This window comes from Loxodonta africana, chromosome 8, assembly GCF_030014295.1.
Source record: "Loxodonta africana isolate mLoxAfr1 chromosome 8, mLoxAfr1.hap2, whole genome shotgun sequence".
NCBI lineage: Eukaryota > Metazoa > Chordata > Mammalia > Proboscidea > Elephantidae > Loxodonta > Loxodonta africana.
Genome location: NC_087349.1, coordinates 68,008,428 through 68,028,269, shown reverse-complemented (window position 1 = coordinate 68,028,269; position 19,842 = coordinate 68,008,428).

The following is a 19,842-nucleotide window of genomic DNA, read 5'->3' as shown; positions in this document are numbered from 1 at the left end:
CGAACTGGTATGAGGTTATTCATAGTCTTTATTTTTCCAATTAGTGTATTTGTTTCACCACAGAAGTATTAATATTTGATTACAGGGTGCTGCTCCTCTCTCTGAGGGTGGGAGTTGTTACATAATATATGTTAGATATGCCCTATAACTTTACTAAAATCCCCAAATTCTAAAGTCTGGATCATATCTGGCCCCAACAGTTTCAAGTTAGAGATTGTGTTCCTGAATCAAGAGAGAGCATACAGAGTGAGAAAACCATAGAACCAATGACAGAACCTCGGTGGGGTTCGTTTGTATGGGGAGGAATAGGAGAAAGTGAATGGGATGAGGAAGACGAATCACTGAGTCAGAAGAATCACAAGTGCTTAGCACCTAGTAAGCGCTAAATAAATATTTGTTTACAGAAAGAATATCATGAAAAGCAAGGAAAAAGTTTCAAGAAGTAGTCAACAATGTTGAAAGGTTGAAGAACTGAAGAAGATGAGCTTAGGGATAACACACTGATCTCATTGAGCTATAATTTATTGCATATTATAAAAAGGATTGGGCTACAAAGATAAAAAGAAATCTATTGAAAAAAAGTAGCTGAAAACTATCAAATCACCAAGTTAAGTGCTAAATTTAGCTTCAGGCCTTCCTAAGAAGCTAGAAAAAGGGAGGAACAAGCTATTGAATTTTTAATACCCTTAAACCCATTAGGACAATCAGACTTTTTTCTGATGTGAAATTCTAGAAGGATAACCCAGAGAAACTAACATGGGGGATAATGAACTGTGTGGTTGTGTTCAGTAATATGTTCTTCAAGTGATCATTTTTATTTTCATTTCACAAAGACAAAATTAAAACACTCTGAAAGCATTTCTTCACAGGGTTAGTTAAATGCTGAGTAATAAACTAGTATGATTACTAAATTTATAGAAATTTGAGGTTATCTTTTTTTTTTAATAGAGGTGGAATTCACATAGCATATAATTAATCATTTTAAAGTGTACAGTCCAGTGGCACTTAATGTATTCCCACTGTTGTGCAAATGCCACCTTTCTAAACTTTTCAAAGCTTTTTCATGACCCCAGAAAAACACCCCATACCAATTAAGTAATCACTCTCCATTCCCCACTCCCTTCACCCCCTAGTGACTGTGAATCCGCTTTGTCTCTATGGATTTGCCTGCATGATACATCGTATAAAAGGAATCATACACTATGTGACCTTTTGAGTCTGGTTTCTTTCACTTGGCATAATATGTTCAAGGTTCATCCAAGTTTAGCATGTATCAGTATTTCATTCCTTTTTTGGCTGAATAATATTCCATTGTATGTATAAACCCCAGTTTGTTTATCCATTCTTTCATTGAGGGAGAGATTGTCTTTTTAAGGTATTAATTTAATTATGCATTAAGTCATTCAGCAAACATTTTGTGTCAAGTCCCTGGCGAATTTCTCAGAGGTGCATATAAACATAGTCCCTAGACTCTGAAATCTCAATCTATGACAGTTTAGCATAATCTAAAGATTTCTCAAATCTTGCTAACTTTTTAATATTTAGCTGGTTTAAGGGTGATGAAGAACAGCCAAGTTCTATGGGCTTTATTCACTGAAACTCCAGTTTAGTTTCTCCCTTTATTTAAGTCACATGGAATTTGATTCTGACCTGTTCCTGAAAGAAAATAAATAATCCTAGTAGCACAGATTATCTTTTCTATGAGATGAGGCTAAATCTACAGTGCTAATAAAGCATGTGTTTTAAGTTACTTTCTAATAGTGATTTTGGTTTGAGGTAAGCCATTTATGTTTCTTATGACCCCATTTGACCTACAGCATGGGGTTTTGAGAAGGCTAATCAAGACCAGAGGTGTAGTCTATGAACAATTTATAGTGTAATACATCCATCGTGATTTCAAGGATAAAATTGTTCTTCGCATGCCATTGTTTCTTCTTGACATATCACAGAATGTCAGCAGGCACCATGTTCTCTGTATCTTCTCATCTTTTTTTAAGGTTTGGACTGAAATATAGTGGCTTTTGGATATACAAATGCTTTTCCAACATAATTACTTGTGTAGGTGGGCAGATAAAGAGCAACAATCTTTGTGGCCCTTATATAATGCAGCAGTCAAGATCCAAAACTCAGAAAATTCAAAAACAGCTCTCAAAACAGTGAGTGCCATTACTTGGAAGAGGAAAAAAATATATATATATACACATACATATATATCTATACATATACACACACAAGCAGCGTCATCATTTTGGGCAATACCATAGATGATGATACTGTGACTTAATTTACCCCTTCTTCAAAGAACTTTTTTTTTCCTCACAGGAGATTGAAATATTACCCAGGAAAATAAGCCAATTATTTTGATTAATGAGAATCTCTCACCATGAAATGTCTTCATATTAAGGTAATAAAGTTTATTTAATAATTGGTTTAAATGAACAGTTTCATTGAAAGATTTTTGTCTCTTGTCACCCTGAATCTTGAAAGATAACCAGTACGGGGAAATTCTTCTATTGAATAATTCTGAATTAGAAGTTAGATAATTTAATACTATTATACCAAATATTTATTTAGGAAACAAATATTATTTTTATTAATTCAATTCTGCTTAACACATGCAGTGATCATTTAAAGTCAAACAAATTATTTAGCATACCCAATAGGAAACCAGAAACAGAACCATGTTTTACTTAAAAATTTTAATACTCTCCTTTGGCTTTTGAGAATCTTTGAGTATTATGAAACCTTGGGCCTGATGAGATAAATAAGTGTATTATCTCATCAGGCCCAAGGTTTCATAATTTAAGAGATGTGTCTCTTCTTTTAAGAGCTCAGGGTCCTGTTTGGTCAATTATTTCTTCCACATGGACTCAGAAAATGTTATGTTTTAGTTGGTCGTGTATTTGACCTTTTATGAGAGGCAGACAGTGGACCGAGGGTTGCCTCATTTTGGAATCCCCTCAGAAATGACTAAATGTTTTCCAGATGAACATACTGCAGACAGACCTGGGGAGGAGCTGGAATTAGAAATCACTACTTCCAAACTAGGGGAATTTGAAGACTTCATTTTCTATTGGATCTCAGTGACCTAGAGGAATTGACCCATTGGGCAATTTCCTTCACTCTCAGCAGTCTGATCAACTCATGAAAATAACTCAGGAAGAGGTATGATATTTATTTATTTCTACCTCCACTTATTTCCAAAAACAAATTTAAGAATTTAAGACAGCTGCAAAAGCTTCTATCCTTTCCTTGTTTTCTCATCATAAATTCATATAAAGTGACCTTCCCAAATGTAAACACAAGTTACTAGTGGAGGTGGAATGGGACAGTTGATTGATGACTGTCATTTGTCACAGAAACACTCATCTGCTAAAATCAGCACCAATATCGTGCTTTACCTCCTTTTAAGGAAAATAAAAATAACATTCCAAGACAAATACACACTATGTGGCTTTTCTTCCTTTATTTTTTTATCTTATAGCCTAAACCTATTTAAGAATGCATTTTAAGCACTACGAGGAAAATGTTTTATCAGTATATATGTACTTAGTAACTAACCCAAAAATAACTGGTTTAAACAAAAATAATGCCTCCCTGGTTAATTAGTACTTTTTAAAAAGGAACATAGGCCATAAAAGGCCAAGATGTATTTGTAAATTTCATTTTAAATAATTGGTAAAAAGCACCAGTTACAGATACATTTGCAATTCCTTAATCAAAGGGCTGGAAAGGATTATAAAGCACCATATGCTTCTAGGTATGACTCCCTAAACAATCTGGAGTACGTGAAGTCTGGCTTCTATAATTTTTAAAAATAGGATCTAGAGATAAGTCATCTGATAAATTATCTCATTGGAAAAGAGATTAGAAAACTGCATGGACTTTGGGAAATAAAATAGCTCACAAAGGCAGCCATTTCCAACAACAGAACGCTCTGAGGTATTTATCTAAAGTACATTTCAGAAATGAATGATCTGGATTGATGCATTTGAACTTTTAAAAAATTTATGAGTTAAAATCATTAAGTCAATGACATTTAGAAACAGCAATGCTGCCTTCTGTGTTCTTAACAGATTCTAAATTCAGTTACATGTGTCTTGTGATCACAAGATATGGTTACAAATAGCAATAATTGTTGCAAAGCAAATTACATGGTGGCACAGGGAAACATCCCCCCTCCAGCAGAGGGGGAGTGGATGACCTCACTCATATAGGCTGCAGGTTATATAATGAAGATTGCAGGCTCTAAAATGGGAAGGGAATGTATGCTAAAATAGAAAAATGATTTCGTGAAAATAAAAAGACAGTTCTTTGTTTAACTAGGGAAAAACATCTAAAGCACTAAAGAGAAACTTTAGGTACAAATCTTTAAGTATTTATTGGCTGTGGAATACTTATTACAAAAAAAAAGAATTTATTCATTCTGTTAGTATTCATAAGAATGCCATCATGCAAATAAAAGTTTTATTCATATAGGGAATGAGTATATTACAACTTGGAAATGGGTAATTTCTAGTTAGCTGGATTCAGTAAAGAGTAAGCATGTATAAATTGATGCCAAGTTTCCCTCCTTCCCCCAGGATATAATCCTGGAGTGAAATCTGTACGTAGACGGAAGTATTATTGTTAGTTTTAATTCAAAAAATGTAATTAGGAGTGGCCAGAGCATACCAAATTTGAACTACTTCAAGATACATTTGTATGTAAGTAACCTCTAGGTAGGTTGCCACACACGTGGGTGGTCATTGCAACAGAGATTCCAAGCAGTAGGCCAAGGAAACATTTATCTATGGCAGTTTATTCTTTTAACTGGATTTTTCTCAATCTTTTAAACCTCCCCCTTTTTAAAAAAAAAAAAAGATTAAAATCTCGTGGTTGAAACTTCGCAGCCCAGGATTCTGAAACTCCCTTCCCCCTGCAATCCCACTGAGAACAACTGATCATAAGACCGGGTGCACTAGCAGGTTGGAATTTCTCTCCAATACACCGTAAACTCCTTTTTACACCGTAAACTCCCTGACAGCGGTGGTGGGGTGGGGAAAACTCCAAGATGGTGGATGGTGGTGAAAGGAAGATGTTATGAATTGAATTGTGTCCCCCAAAAATGCGTGTATCAACTTGGCTAGGCCATGATTCCCAGTATTGTGATTGCCCACCATTTTGTCATCTGATGCAATTTTCCTATGTGTTGTGAATCCTGCCTTTATGATGTTAATGAGATGAGATTAGTGGCAGTTATGTTAATGAGATGGACTCAGTCTACAAAATGAGATTGTGTTTTAAGCCAAGTGATCAGAGAGACAGGGGGACCTCATACCACCAAGAATGCCGCGGGTGGGGAAGCAGAGCGGGTCCTTTGCACCTGGGATCCCTGTGCATAAGAAGCTCCTAGAGCAGGAGAAGATTGATCACAAGGACCTTACCCCAGAGAGGACAGGGAGAGAAAAACTTCCCCTGGAGCTGACGCCCTGAATTCGGACTTCTAGTGTACTAGACAGTAAGAGAATAAACATCTGTTTCTCCAAGCGCCCACTTGTGATATTTCTGTTATAGCAGCACTAGATAACCAAGAAGGAATTCTTTGCAGTTTGTTACCTTTGGCTTGGGTATCTAGTGCTGCTATAACAGAAGAAAGCCCTGGTGGCGTAGTGCTTAAGAGCTACAGGTGCTAACCCCAAAAGATTGGCAATTCAAATCCACCGGGCACTCCTTGGAAACTCTATGGGGGAATTCTAGTCTGTCTTATAGGGTTGCTATGAGTCAGAATCAACACGATGGCAATAGGTTTCAATGGGCTGTAGCAGACATACCACAAGTGAGTGGCTTAAACAATTTATTTTCTCACAGTTTAGAAGGCCAGAATTCTAAAATCAGAGAGCCGGCTCTAGGGGAAGGCTTTTTGTCTCTGTTAGCTCTGGAGGAATGTCCTTGTCTCTCCAGCTTCTGCTTCCTGGTTCCTTGGATATATCCATGTATCTTGGCATCTATCTTACCCCATCTCTGCTTGCTCAATTTCTTCTTTAATCTCTTTCTTGTCCCAAAAAAGATTGATTTAAAACACAACCTACACTAATTCTGCCTCATTAACATAACAAAGACATCCCACTCCCAAATGGGATTATAACCATGGGCGTACCAAACCAAACCCATTGCCATTGAGTTGATTTCCATAACACCTTTTATACTTTTTGACTTTTAAACCATGTGAAGAAATTATTCAAAAATTAAACAAGGTGGCAGTAAGATGATAGAATAAAATATGCTAAGCAACATTAAATTTGTCTCTGAACAAAGACCATCAGAGACTTCTGGCAGTACTATTAACCCTCCTCACTCTAACTGGAATCTTTGTATTGTTAATCCAAATGATTAATATGGAGAATCTGGTCAAAAGTTTGAAAGATAAATGAGTATCTTAAAAGAAACAGACACTTTAACCTAAAAAAAAGACTAGGTACATTATGTTACTTATTTCAAATTAGGTAAATTACACAAAATATGTTATAGCTCCCAAATTACTTAACAGCAGTGACAATAGACACCATTTTTTAAGTCTTCTTATAACCTGTGTTTACCCTAATGTATCATCATGTCCATTTCTCAGATGAGAAAATCAAGGCTTGGAGGTATTACCTTGCTTGGCTAAGGTTTGCATAGCTACTAGGTGATAGTCAAACTCATGTCTAAGTTCAAAGCTGTGAGTTTCTTTGCTGTGACATACCACATCCCCTGAGAAAGTGTTAGTTTACATGGTTGTTTTAATGTCATCTATGCTAGAATCTTCCCAACTAAAGCAAGGTAAAAGGTAAGGGAAGGTTTTTGTTTTTCTCATTGGGATGGGGGGTATGATAAAAGGCTAATCAATGTGGAGGAAGACTGATATCATTTTAAAATAACATTAAAGCCCTAACAATGGAGAAATGAATCAAAGGTAATTTTGAAAATTTAGGACAAGTGGATAAGGCAAGAATTACATATAATTCAGGGCTTTCCAGCATTGGGTATTTTTTTCCTCAGAAATTAACACCATTAAAAATGATCATGGAAATGAACAATCCATGAACTGTAAATAAATACAAATAGTAGCTAGACATATAACAATCTATACTTAACCTCACTCAAAATTGAATTATGTAAATTAAAATATCTTTATGATTTTCACTTACTAAAAAAAAAATCACTAAAAAAAAAAATTTTTTTTTTACAATCTATACTTAACCTCACTCAAAATTGAATTATGTAAATTAAAATATCTTTATGATTTTCACTTACTAAAAAAAAAAATCACTAGACAGCCATAATTAGAAATTTTATAATTTCATAGTGTTGAAGATATTGGGAAATCAGGTACTTTCCTATACCATATAGTTTATCAGGAAATAGTTGATTCAACCTTTGGAGGGCTATTTGGAAATATCTATCAAAATATAAAATACACATGCCTTTTGGCTCAACAATTCCACCTTTATAATTTATCTGACAGACTTGCTTACTCACAAGTACCCACAGATTTACGGGCAAGGATACTCACTGCACCCTGCTTTGCAAAAACAACAAGCTGGAAATATCTTAAATTTCTATGAATAGATGATGTAATATATCCTATAATCACCTACCATGCAGTCAGTTTAAAACAAAAAAAAAGTAGGTGCATATGGGCTAATAAAGAAAACTCTACAAGATATATTTTTAGGTGGGAAAAAAAAGCATTTGAAGGAGAGTATATGGAGTATGGTCTTATCCATGCAAAGAGAGACAAAGACTGATGCAGGGAGAAACAGATGCAGTTTATGTATATAACGTATCCCTAAGTGTATGTAAATTTTAAAAAAGTTTTCCCTGGGAAATAGAAACTAGAATTTTGGGAAGTGGGGGAGCATAGAGCTTAGAGGATAATGGAACAGAGGACTAAGGAGACATCTATTTCCACTTTACATTTTTTGTAACTTTTGGTTTTTTCATTTGTTGTTGTTATTTTTTACCATGACCCTATATTATTTTTTAATATTTTATTGTGTTTTCAGTGAAATTTTACACAGCAAATTAAGTTCCCCTTTAGCAATTTCTATACACATTGTTCAGTGACACAGGTTATACTCCACAATGTTTCAACATTCTCATTATTTCCATCTTGGATGTTCCGTTTCCATTAACCTAGTTTCCCAGCCCTCCATTACCTTCTCATCTTTGCTTTAGAGTAAATATTGACCCTATGGTCTCATATAGATGATTTTTTAAAGGAGCACAGTACTCACAGATGATATTGTTTACTTTATGAGCCAATCTGTTATGTAGCTGAAATGTGACCTCCAGGAATACTTTTAGTTCAAAGTTTAAATGGTAGGTCAGAATGATAGTGTAGGGGGTTCCTCTAGTCTCAATTGGTCCAGTAAGTCTGGAGGTTTTATGAATTTGAGCTTTGCTCTCCATTTTTCTCGAATTCTATTAGGGTCCATCCACTGTGTCCCTAATCAGAACAGTCTGTATTGGTAGACAGGCACCATCTAGTTCTTCTGGCCTCAGGGTAGATGAGGCCATGGCTTGTGCAGGCTCTTAGTTTTGTAGACTAGTTTCATCTCTGAGTCTTTCGTTTCTTTCTTTCTCTTTTGCTCCGATGGTAGAGACCGATAGTTATGGGCCTTTTTTTTTTTTTTTATTGTGCTTTAAGTGAAAGTTTACAAATCAAGTCAGTCTCTCACACAAAAACTTATATACACCTTGCTGCGTACTCCCAATTGCTCTCCCCCTAATGAGACAGCCCGTTCCCTCCCTCCACTCTCTCTTTTCGTGTCCATTTCGCCAGCCTCTAACCCCCTCTAAGCTCTCATCTCCCCTCCAGGGAGGAGATACCAACATAGTCTCAAGTGTCCACCTGATCCAAGAAGCTCACTCCTCACCAGCGTCCCTCTCCATCCCATTGTCCAGTCCAATCCCTGTGTGAAAAGCTGGCTTTGGGAATGGTTCCTGTCCTGGGCCAACAGAAGGTCTGAGGGCCATGACCACCAGAGTCCTTCTAGTCTCAGTCAGACCATTAAGTCTGGTCTTTTGATGAGAATTTGGGGTCTGTATCCCACTGCTCTCCTGCTCCCTCAGGGGTTCTCTGCTGTGTTCCCTGTCAGGGCAGCCATTGGTTATAGCTGGGCACCATCTAGGTCTTCTGGTCTCAGGCTGATGTAGTCTCTGGTTCATGTGGCCCTTTTTGTCTCTTGGGCTCGTAATTACCTTGTGTCCTTGGTGTTCTTCATTCTCCTTTGATCCAGGTGGGTTGAGATCAATAGATGCATCTTAGATGGCTGCTTGCTAGAGTTTAAGACCCCAGACACCTCTCTCCAAGGTGGGATGCAGAATGTTTTTTTAACAGATTTTATTATGCCCATTGACTTAGATGGCCCCTGAAACCATGGTTCCCAAACCCCTGCCCCTGCTACACTGGCCTTTGAAGCATTTAGTTTATTCAGGAAACTTCTTGGCTTTTGGTTTACTCCAGTTATGCTGACCTCGCCTGTATTGTGTGTTATCTTTTGGCCTATATTATTTTTATAAGTGAAAAAAAAAAAAAGCTAACTTAAAATCTTTGGAAGCACATGTAATATACATTTTTCTAACAAGGAAGACAGCATCTAGTCTGGTTTATCTGTCAAAGGAGTAGGAAAGCACTAGACTTCAAATCAAGAGTTCTGAATTCTAGCTCAGCTATACCACCCAGCAAGAGTACCTCTTTGGGTGATTCTCTAGCTTCTTTACTGCTCTCACCATCTATGATCCTAGGTATCTTTTTAGCTATTTTCCAAATTGTTGGTTAAGCTAAAAACAACAAATAGGCAAACTTTGACCAGTTGGTAGTTGCTGCCTGGAACAATGTACTACAAAGGATTCTGAAGAGTTCTGTGGAAAAGTGGAGATTGATAAGCAACTTGTGTTAAGGGTATAGAAGGGAGTGGTGGCTTACTCACCACCAGATCAAACATACCTAGGCTTATCCTGTTCATCTTCATGGTAACCAAAAAAGGTGGTTATATTTGTCTCTGGAGAATCTTAAATATAAAGGAAGTTTGCTGTTGGTCCACATGTAGAAATGTTTTTTTTTCTCATCCTCTCAGTGTTTCTTCTTCCCATGACCATTTTTTCTCATTTTCCAAAGTACCAGTAAGTCTCATTTATCTGTGTTAATCAATGTTGGGAAAAATGTCCTCTACTTAGCAGTCCTCGAAGCAGCTCTGTTATGGATTGAATTGTGTACTCCAAAAAGATATGTTCAAGTCCTAAACCCTAGTACCTGTGAACGTCTTATTTGGAAATACAGTCTGCAGATGTAATTATATCTGTAAATGGTTAATGTCATACTGAAATAGGGTGGGCCCTAATCTGACTGGGGTCTTTATAAAAAGAGGAGGAGAGATACAGAGAGACTAACACAGAGGGAAATTGGTCATGTGAAGAAGGAGCTGGAGATCAGAGTATTGCTGTCACGAGCCAAAGAACACCCGGGGCTACCAGAAGCTGGAAAAGACAGGAAGGGTCTTCCCCTAGAGCCCTTGGTAATAACTTAGCCCGGTCGAACACAGTGAATTTGGACTTGTAACCTCCAGAACTGTGGGAAAAGGAATGTTTGCTGTTTTAAGTCACACAGGTTTTGGCATTTTGTTATGGCAGTCCTAGGAAATTAATACAAGCCTTTTCTAACTTTATGTTAGAATAAACTTAGACATAAAGGCAGAAAAAGATGAAAACTCACAACAGCATTACCAGCAACCTAACTACTAGAATATGAAAAGAATCTTAATCAAGTATAAGGCAGAAGTAGCTAGTTTGAGAAAAATCTATGAGGGCTCTATGTCATTGTATAATCAGAATCAGCTCTGAAGACAGTGCATATGCACTTCCACCTGGTGACCAATTTAAGGTAATTCAGAGCTAGATTAAGTGATTGGTCGGTCTCATGAAATTCAGAAGAGAGGAGAGATGGGGAACAATGAGGCAATTTGAGGGACTATACTAGAAAGAGGAACCCTGGTGGCACAGTGGTTAAGAGCTAGGCTGCTAAACAAAAGGTCAGCAGTTGGAATCCACCAGGTGCTCATTGGAAACCCTATGGGGCAGTTCTACTATGTCCTATAGAGTCACTATGAATTGGAATTGACTTGATGGCAAGAGGTTTGGTTTTTTTAATACTAAAGAGTGTCATACTGGAAGAACAAAGTAGATGAAGAGGGAGTTTAAGTTTGAGAACTCCAGGACAGGACTCCCAAGAACAGACAGGGATGCTTAAAATAGAAGTTCTAAACTCCATTCATTTCCTTTACCACTTTACCAGAACTACAATCACATTTTTGTAGGCCTATACAGATGTTCATTCTCTGCCGTCTGTTTTAAAAACGCAGCTCACATCATCTAGGCATGTTATCCCCTCATGCTCACATCTGCTTGCTGAAATATAAGAAAAGTTTCATTTCACTGCATCTGAGTATCAAGTGTCAACCTAGATCCTCTAACTTCCCTCCTTTGTAGGTTAATACTGACCAGTCAAAATGTCTGACTTGATCCTTTTAATTTTTTCTCTATATAGCTTGGTTTGGTGGCATAAATTTCTAAATACATGACTGGAGATGATTCTCAAATATTAACATAGACAATAGAGCACCCAAGTGGCACAGTCAGGGAAAGCTCTTAGACATAACTAAATACCTGGCAGGATGAAGTTCCCAGAGTCAAAGGCAAAGGACCATAGACTGGGGGGACATCTATGTCCACTGGCACAACATAGTTCTAAAAGATCATGTTCGACATCCTACTTTGGTTAGTAGCACCTGGGATCTTAAAAGCTTGCAAGTGGCCATCCAAGACACAACTATTGGTCTCTTCTAGTCCAGAGCAAAGAAGAGTGAAAAATACCAAAGACTCAAGGAAGCAATTAGTTCAAACGGTTCACGTGAACCACAGTCTTCATGGGCCCGAGACCAGAAGAGCTAGATGGTGCCTGGCTACCACTACTGACAGCTCTGATTGGAATTACAACACGGGGTCCTGGACAGGGCAGGAGAAAAATGTAGAACAGAAGATCAAATTCACAAAAAAGACTAAACCAAACTTACTGGTCTGACATAGCATGGAAGAACCCCTGAGACTGTGGCCCTAAGAAACCCTCTGACTGGGAACTGAAACTGTTCCTGGAGACCACCTTCCAGCCAAACAATAGACAAGACTATAAACTAAACAATAACAACTGAGAGGAATGTGCTCCTTAGAGGAATGTGCTCCTAAAATTTTAATAGATCCAAAGGGCAATATTTGCCCAAGAGACAAGATGAGAAAGCAAGAAGAGGTAGAAAAACCAGGATGAAAGGAAACGAGAACCCAGGGCCAAAACAGGGGAGACTGCTGACACATTGTGGGGAATGAAGCCAAGGCCATGAAACGTTTATGTACAAACTATCAAATGGGAATCTAATTTGCTCTGTAAATTTTCACCTAATGCACAATTAAAAAAAAAAAAAACGCAAAAAAAAGAAAAAGAACAGCTTTATTGTCTACTTTATCCTATGCAAGTTGAGCCATTCATACATTTACAGTTTTGTACATGTCAGTGATTAATAAAATGAATGGGAAGCTTCAGAGTCTTTGTGGTGGTCCCTGGAAAAAGAACAACTCTACTTGCATGCCTTCTGTGCTTCCTTCCTCAGCCTAAGGTTTTGTGAAGGTGGGTAATAGGAAGCAAAAAAGAAAAAGGAAGTTTTTAACTTTACCAGATGTGACAGTGACTCAGAAGGGATTATTTTACTTTATTTTTAATGCCATAACTTAATTCTTTTATTTAAATGCTAATCGATAGTCCTAGCACAACCCTCCAGTGGCAGAATCAATTTCAGTAATGATGCTGATGGCTGCAATATGATCAACTGAAGCTTCCACCACTAGGTACAAAAAGAGTAGAAATGATAGGCAGCTCATTAATCATTTATCCCAGAGATGAACGTGTTCAGTTGCTGATAGGGGGCTGCAGGTGAATGCTGCCAAAATGAGAAATGTCAATTGTCAGGCCTCATGCATAGTGACTGTGAAGCTATTTTTAAGCTTCTTTGAAGATTGAAGTTATGCCCTTTTTCCTTACTGTTCCGTCACATATGCTTGGCAATTTTGTTCTATGAGAATTCATTTTCACTCTGCTCAGATGTCTCTGCTTGAGAAAATATACCCAGCTCAAAGTCTAGCATAAAATACTTGAGAAGTTACTTAGAAGTCTGCAGAGATCCACATATTGAGGGGTGGACTCTAAAAGAATAAAGAAAAAGAGGCAACCCAGGAAAGGTATACCTTTTTGGTTACATTTTCCCATAGGATAGGTGTTATTAGCATAGTGATCAAATTATTAATTTCTCAGGTCCCCAGAGGGAATAGATATATTCTGTATTTCATAGAACATTTTCTTAAGAGAGACAGAATTCAATAAAATACTTAAAAAAAAAAAGAACAGAGTAGTTGTGCCAAATGACCTTGAGAATCTGCCCCAGAATACTTATTTCTAATTTGTGTCAATCCTTCCAGTGGAAAATAATGTGTCCTGCCTGGTATATTCTTTTGGAAGCTAGCAGTATCTTAACATTCACTGAAAGAGTTACATTCACTTTTCCAAAATGAATTTAATGTATTTTAGGAACCTATCTTTAAAAATGATAATTTGTCTTAAGAGTCACAACTGACCCTACATTCCGTTTTTGAGGAATGGAAAGAGAAGATCAGAATATTTAAGATGAGAAAATGCATTACTTTTGCAAGAGATACTACTTTCACATTTATTAAGTTGCTGAATATTTTGTTCCACAAATTATACGTCTTCATCCATATGGGGAACTTCTATGTACAATAAAGACACACTTATAGTTGTACGAATATTAAATATACCTGTTTAATTTCATAACACAAATTTCCAAATTATTGGGTAAAAGAAATTTTCTTTTACATAACCTATATAGGTGAAGAAAAGATCCAAATTTTAAAATTCCAAAAATTTGAAAATTGTAGTACGGGAACTTGGTACCATTAAAATTTTCACCAACATCAGTTATCACATTATTATTGCTGGGTGATACTTCGTTTTGCCATGTGTTTGACTGCAGTAACTTCTTAACTGTCATCAGCAAAATGTATGGCTGCAATGTGATATAAATCTGGATAAGCATAGTTTGCCATTTGCTATTTCAAACTCCAGACTTTCTTGCATACACACTCATGCACACACACGTATAATATTCTTTAAATTAAAGAATGTAACATCAATAATTTTCATGAAAATAATTTTTTTATGATATGAAAGTGCCTGCTTCAAATTTATGAGACATTAATCCCATCAAATGCTCTTCCAGACTACCCTTTGTGGCTTTATATTTTAAGAGCCCAACTAATTAGATTCCTGTATCTGAATTTCCTGTTAAGAAATTATGTTAAGGCAACATGCTTTTCATAAATTTAATGATGAAAGTCCATATGCACTGAATTACTATTATGTTGTTACTTCTGACATTACGTAAATATCCTTTAATCCTAAAGTTACCTTCTTTGCAAAGCATTTAAAAACATTATACTAAGATCATAAGATCATAAGAAAATAACATTTTTGAAAAATGTTACAGACAACCTCTGTTTCCTCAAATTGTTTCCAATTAGAAAATGGTTTTTTAAATTTCAATATTAGAATAAAATAAACTGACATTTCTTCGGCTTGCAGAAAAAAGACAAGATACTAAAATGATACTCTTTCTAGCAATTAAAAATATTAGTCCAAATGGATTTGCATATGCTGATAACTATGCATATGTCTATCCCTTCCATTAAACACGGAGCTCTAGCTATCATTTAACACCAGTACTTTTAACACACTTTTGTCTCACATACTTTGGACATGTTATCAGGAGGGATTGACCCTTGGAGAAGGACATCATGCTTGGTAGAGTAGAAGGTCAACAAAAAAGAGGCAGACCCTCAAGGAGATGGATTGACACAGTGGCTGCAACAATGGCTCAAGCACAGCAACGATTTTGAGGATACCAAAGGAGAGGGCAGTGTTTCCTTCTGTTGTACATGGTGTTGCTATGAGTTGGAACCAACTCGACAGCACCTAACAACAACGGCACCTTTAACACAGCGCCTGGCACACCTAGACATGCAAGTGCTTGGTGGTTTGTTGGAAGTGTGGACATGCAGGTATATTCAGAATCCATAGCTTAAACATAAATTATTTGTCATTATTGGAAATGAGTTACGTAAAATGTACTCTAAATAGGGCTTGGACAATAATCAAATTAATTCTACACATAAAGGACAGGTTTCCTGCCACAGGCCTAGAGCCAAAACAGAGTCAGAAAATCTCATGAGGAAGATCCAGCAGAGAGATTGAAATAGATTCATTAATTATGTACCACTAACCTCAGGGAGACCAGAATTATTTTATGCATCCATTTCCCAGTGTGCTACTACATGGAGAATAAAATTCACTACCTAGATATTTCCAAATATGATAAGCTCCTTATGAAAGAGGATCACATCTTTTTTTAATTCCTAAATACTGTGAAATATGAAAACTCTCAAAATCCTTTCTCAACTATTAGATCTCAATGCTATAAATTGTTATTTTTTAACATCGCATTGTGTTTTTGGTGAAAGTTTACAGAGCAAATTAGTTTCCCATTCACCAACTTATACACAATTTGTTCTGTGACATTGGTTGCTATCCTTGCGAGGTGTCAGCACTCTCTCCATTTCCACCCTGCTGTCCCCGTTTCTGTCCCTCCAGTTTCCCTGCCCCTCCTTGCCTTCTCATCTTTGCTTTTGGGCAGGTGTTGCCCGTTTGGTCTTGTATAGTGATTGTTCTAAGGAGCGCATTCCTCACGGATGTTATTGTGTATTTTATAGGCCAATCTATTTGGTTGAAAGTGCCTTCAGTTCCAGGTTAAAAGGGTGTCTTAGGGCAATAGTCTTGGAGGTTCCTCCAGTCACTATCAGTCCAGTAAGTCTGGTCTTTTTTTATGAATTTGAGTTTTGTTCTACATTTTTCTCCCATTCTATCTGGGACCTTCTACTGTGTCCCTGGTCAGAACTGTACTTAGTGGTAGCCAGGCACCATCTAGTTGTTCTGATTTCAGGTGAGAGGAGGCTGTGATTTGTGTGGGCCATTAGTCCTATGGACTAATTGCTTCCTTGGGTCTTTGATTTTGTTCACTCTCCTTTTCTCCAGACGGGAAGAAACCAATAGTTTTATCTTAGCTGGCCACTTGCAACCTTTTAAGACCCCAGACACTACTCACCAAACTAGAATGTGGAACTTTATCTTTATGAACTATGTGATACCAGTTAACCTAGATGTCCCCTGAGACTATGATCTTTAGCCTTCAATCCCAGTACCTCAGTCCCACGAGATGTTTGGATATGTCTAAGTTTGCATAACTGTGCCCTCTATGTGCTCTATTATACATTTGAATATAGATGTAGCACAACAAATATGTATATACAAATGCCTACAACTACACCTATATGTTGTATACCCATATGCCTTCCCATACCTATATAGCGTATATATATATCTTCTTATGTAACCACTCAGATTTTTGGCTGCTGTTACTACTGTTGTCGCAGAATTGTATATGTATAGCATTGACCGTAATCGTCCTTTGTTCTTGGGTACCTCTCAGTGTCTTCATTTTCTTTGGTCATGTTGTGCTGACTTCCCCCATATTGTGCATTGCCTTTCCCTTCACCAGAATTAACACATGTAAGTGATTCTCTCTTCCTCCCCCTCCCATCCCTGGCAACCATCAAAGAATGTTGCATTCTCCACTGACTGCTCTGATAGGGATCACAATACAGGGTCCCAGACAGAGCTGGAAAAAAAACATAAAACACAATTCTAACTCACAAAAAAAGTCCAGACTTACTGGCCTGATGCAGACTGGAAAACCCCCCGAGAGTATGGCCCCTGGAGTCCATTTTAGCTCAGTAATGAAGTTACTCCCTAGGTTCACCCTTCAGCCGAAGATTAGATAGGCACATAAAACAAAATGAGATTAAAGGGGCACAACAGCCCAGCGGCAAGGACTAGAAGGCAGGAGAGGACAGGAAAGCTGGTAATAGGGAAACCTAGGTTGAGAAGGAAAAGTGTTGACATGTCATGGTGGTTGTTAACCAATGTCATAAAACAACATGTGTACTAACTCTTTAATGAGAAACTAGTTTGTTCTGTAAACCTTCATCTAACAACAACAAAAAAAACCAAACCCATTGCCGTCAAGTCGATTCCGACTCATAGGGACCCTATAGGTCAGAGTAGAACTGCCCCATAGAGTTTCCAAGGAGCGCCTGGTCGATTTGAGCTGCTGACCTTTTGGTTAGCAGCTCTAGCACTTAACCACTACGCCACCAGGGTTTCCACCTTCATCTAAAGTACAATTAAAAAAAAAAAATGTTGTTTTCTGTGTGTAAATCTATTCTTGATTTTATAGAATATTTGTCCTTTTGTGATTGTCTTATTTCACTCAGCATAATGTCCTCCAGATTGGTCCACATTATAAGATGATTCATGGACTCATTGTTATTCTTTATTGTTGTGCAATATTCCTATATGAGTCGGAATCAATTCGACGGCAATGAGTTTTAGTATCCCATTGTATGTATGAAGTACAATTACTTTATCCAGTCATCCATTGTTGGATACTTAGATTATTTTCCATCTTTTTGCTATTGTGAATAATGCTGCAATGAACATGGGTGTGCATATGTCTATTCCTGTCACTTCTCTTACTTCTTTAGGATATATACCTAGGAGTGGGATTGCTGGATCATATGAAAATTCTATTTCTGTCTTTTTGAGGAAGTGCCATACCATTTTGCATAGTGGTCACACCATTTTATAATTCCATCAGCAGTGTATAAGAGTTCCGATCTCTCCACAATCTCACCAGCATTTGTCGTTTTCTGTTTTTTTTTAAATCAGTGCAGGGGTGTGATAGTATCTTACTGTAGTTTTGACTTGAATCTCTCTAATGGCTAATGGCTGCTAACCAAAAGTTCAGCAGTTCAAATCCACCAGGCACTCCTTGGAAACCCTATGGGGCAGTTCTACTCCGTCCTTTAGGGTCTCTATGAGTTGGAATTGACTCGACGGCAACAGGTTTGGTTTAATGGCAAATGATCGTGAGCATCTCTTTCTATGTTTGTTAGCTATCTGAATGTCTTCTTTTTTTTTTTTTAATTAACTTTTATTGAGCTTCAAGTAAACGTTTACAAATCAAGTCAAACTGTCATATATAAGTTTATATACACCTTACTCCGTACTCCCACTTGCTCTCCCCCTAATGAGTCAGCCCTTCCAGTCTCTCCTTTCGTGACAATTTTGCCAGCTTCCAACTCTCTCTATCCTCCCATCCCCCCTCCAGACAGGAGATGACAACACAGTCTCAAGTGTCCACCTGATACAAATAGCTCACTCTTCATCAGCATCTCTCTCCTACCCATTGTCCAGTCCCTTGCATGTCTGATGAGTTGTCTTCGGGCATGGTTCCTGTCCTGTGCCAACAGAAGGTTTGGGGACCATGACCGCCGGGATTCCTCTAGTCTCAGTCAGACCATTAAGTATGGTCTTTTTGTGAGAATTTGGGGTCTGCATCCCACTGATCTCCTGCTCCCTCAGGGGTTCTCTGTCGTGCTCCCTGTCAGGGCAGTCATCGGTTGTGGCTGGGCACCAACTAGTTCTTCTGGTCTCAGGATGATGTAGGTCTCTGGTTCATGTGGCCCTTTCTGTCTCTTGGTCTCTTAGTTATCGTGTGACCTTGGTGTTCTTCATTCTCCTTTGATCCAGATGGGTTGAGACCAATTGATGCATCTTAGATGGCCGCTTGTTAGCATTTAAGACCCCAGATGCCACATTTCAAAGTGGGATGCAGAACGTTTTCATAAGAGAATTATTTTGCCAATTGACTTAGAAGTCCCCTTAAACCATGGTCCCCAAACCCCTGCCCTTGCTCTGCTGACCTTTGAAGCACTGAATGTCTTCTTCGGTTAAGTGTCTGTTCATGTCCTTTGCCCATTTTTTATTGGCGTTTTTGTCTTTTTATTGTCGAGGTGTTGAAGTTTTCTGTATATTTACAGATTAGACCCTTGTCAGACATGTTGTGCCAATGCTTTTTTTCCCAGTCTGTATGTTCTCTTTTCACTCTTTAGGTGAAGTCTTTTGATGAGTGTAAGTATTTAACTTTTAGGAGGCCTCAGTTATCTAGTTTACCTTTTTTTGTTTGTGCATTTTTAGTTGTGTTTGAAAATGTAGTCATGCCACAGATTAGAACCGCTAGCTTTTTCCCTGTGTTATCTTCTAGGAGCTTCATAGTTTTAGGTTAAATATTTAGGTCTTTGGTCCATTTTGTGTTAGTTTTTGTTTATGGTGTGAGGAATGGATCCTGTTTCATTTTTCTGCAAGTGGATATCCAGTTTTGCCACCCCTATTTGTTAAAGAGACTATTCCTTCCCCATTGAATGGATTTTGTTGAAGATTAGCTGTCCATAGATCAATGGCTTTACTTCTGGATTCTCAATTCTGTTCTATTGGTTTATGTGTCTGTCATTGTACCAGTACCATGGTGCTTTGACTACCATGGCTGTATAGTTAAGTTCTGAGACTGGGAAGTGTGAGGCCTCCTACTTTGTTCCTCTTCTTCAATGATACTTTAGCTATTTGGGGCTTCTTTCCATTTTTTTTTCCATATAAAGTTGGAGATTAGTTTTTCCATTTTGTTTAAGAATGATGTTGGGATTTGGTTTGGGATTGTGTTATATCTGTAGATCATTTTGGGCAGTACC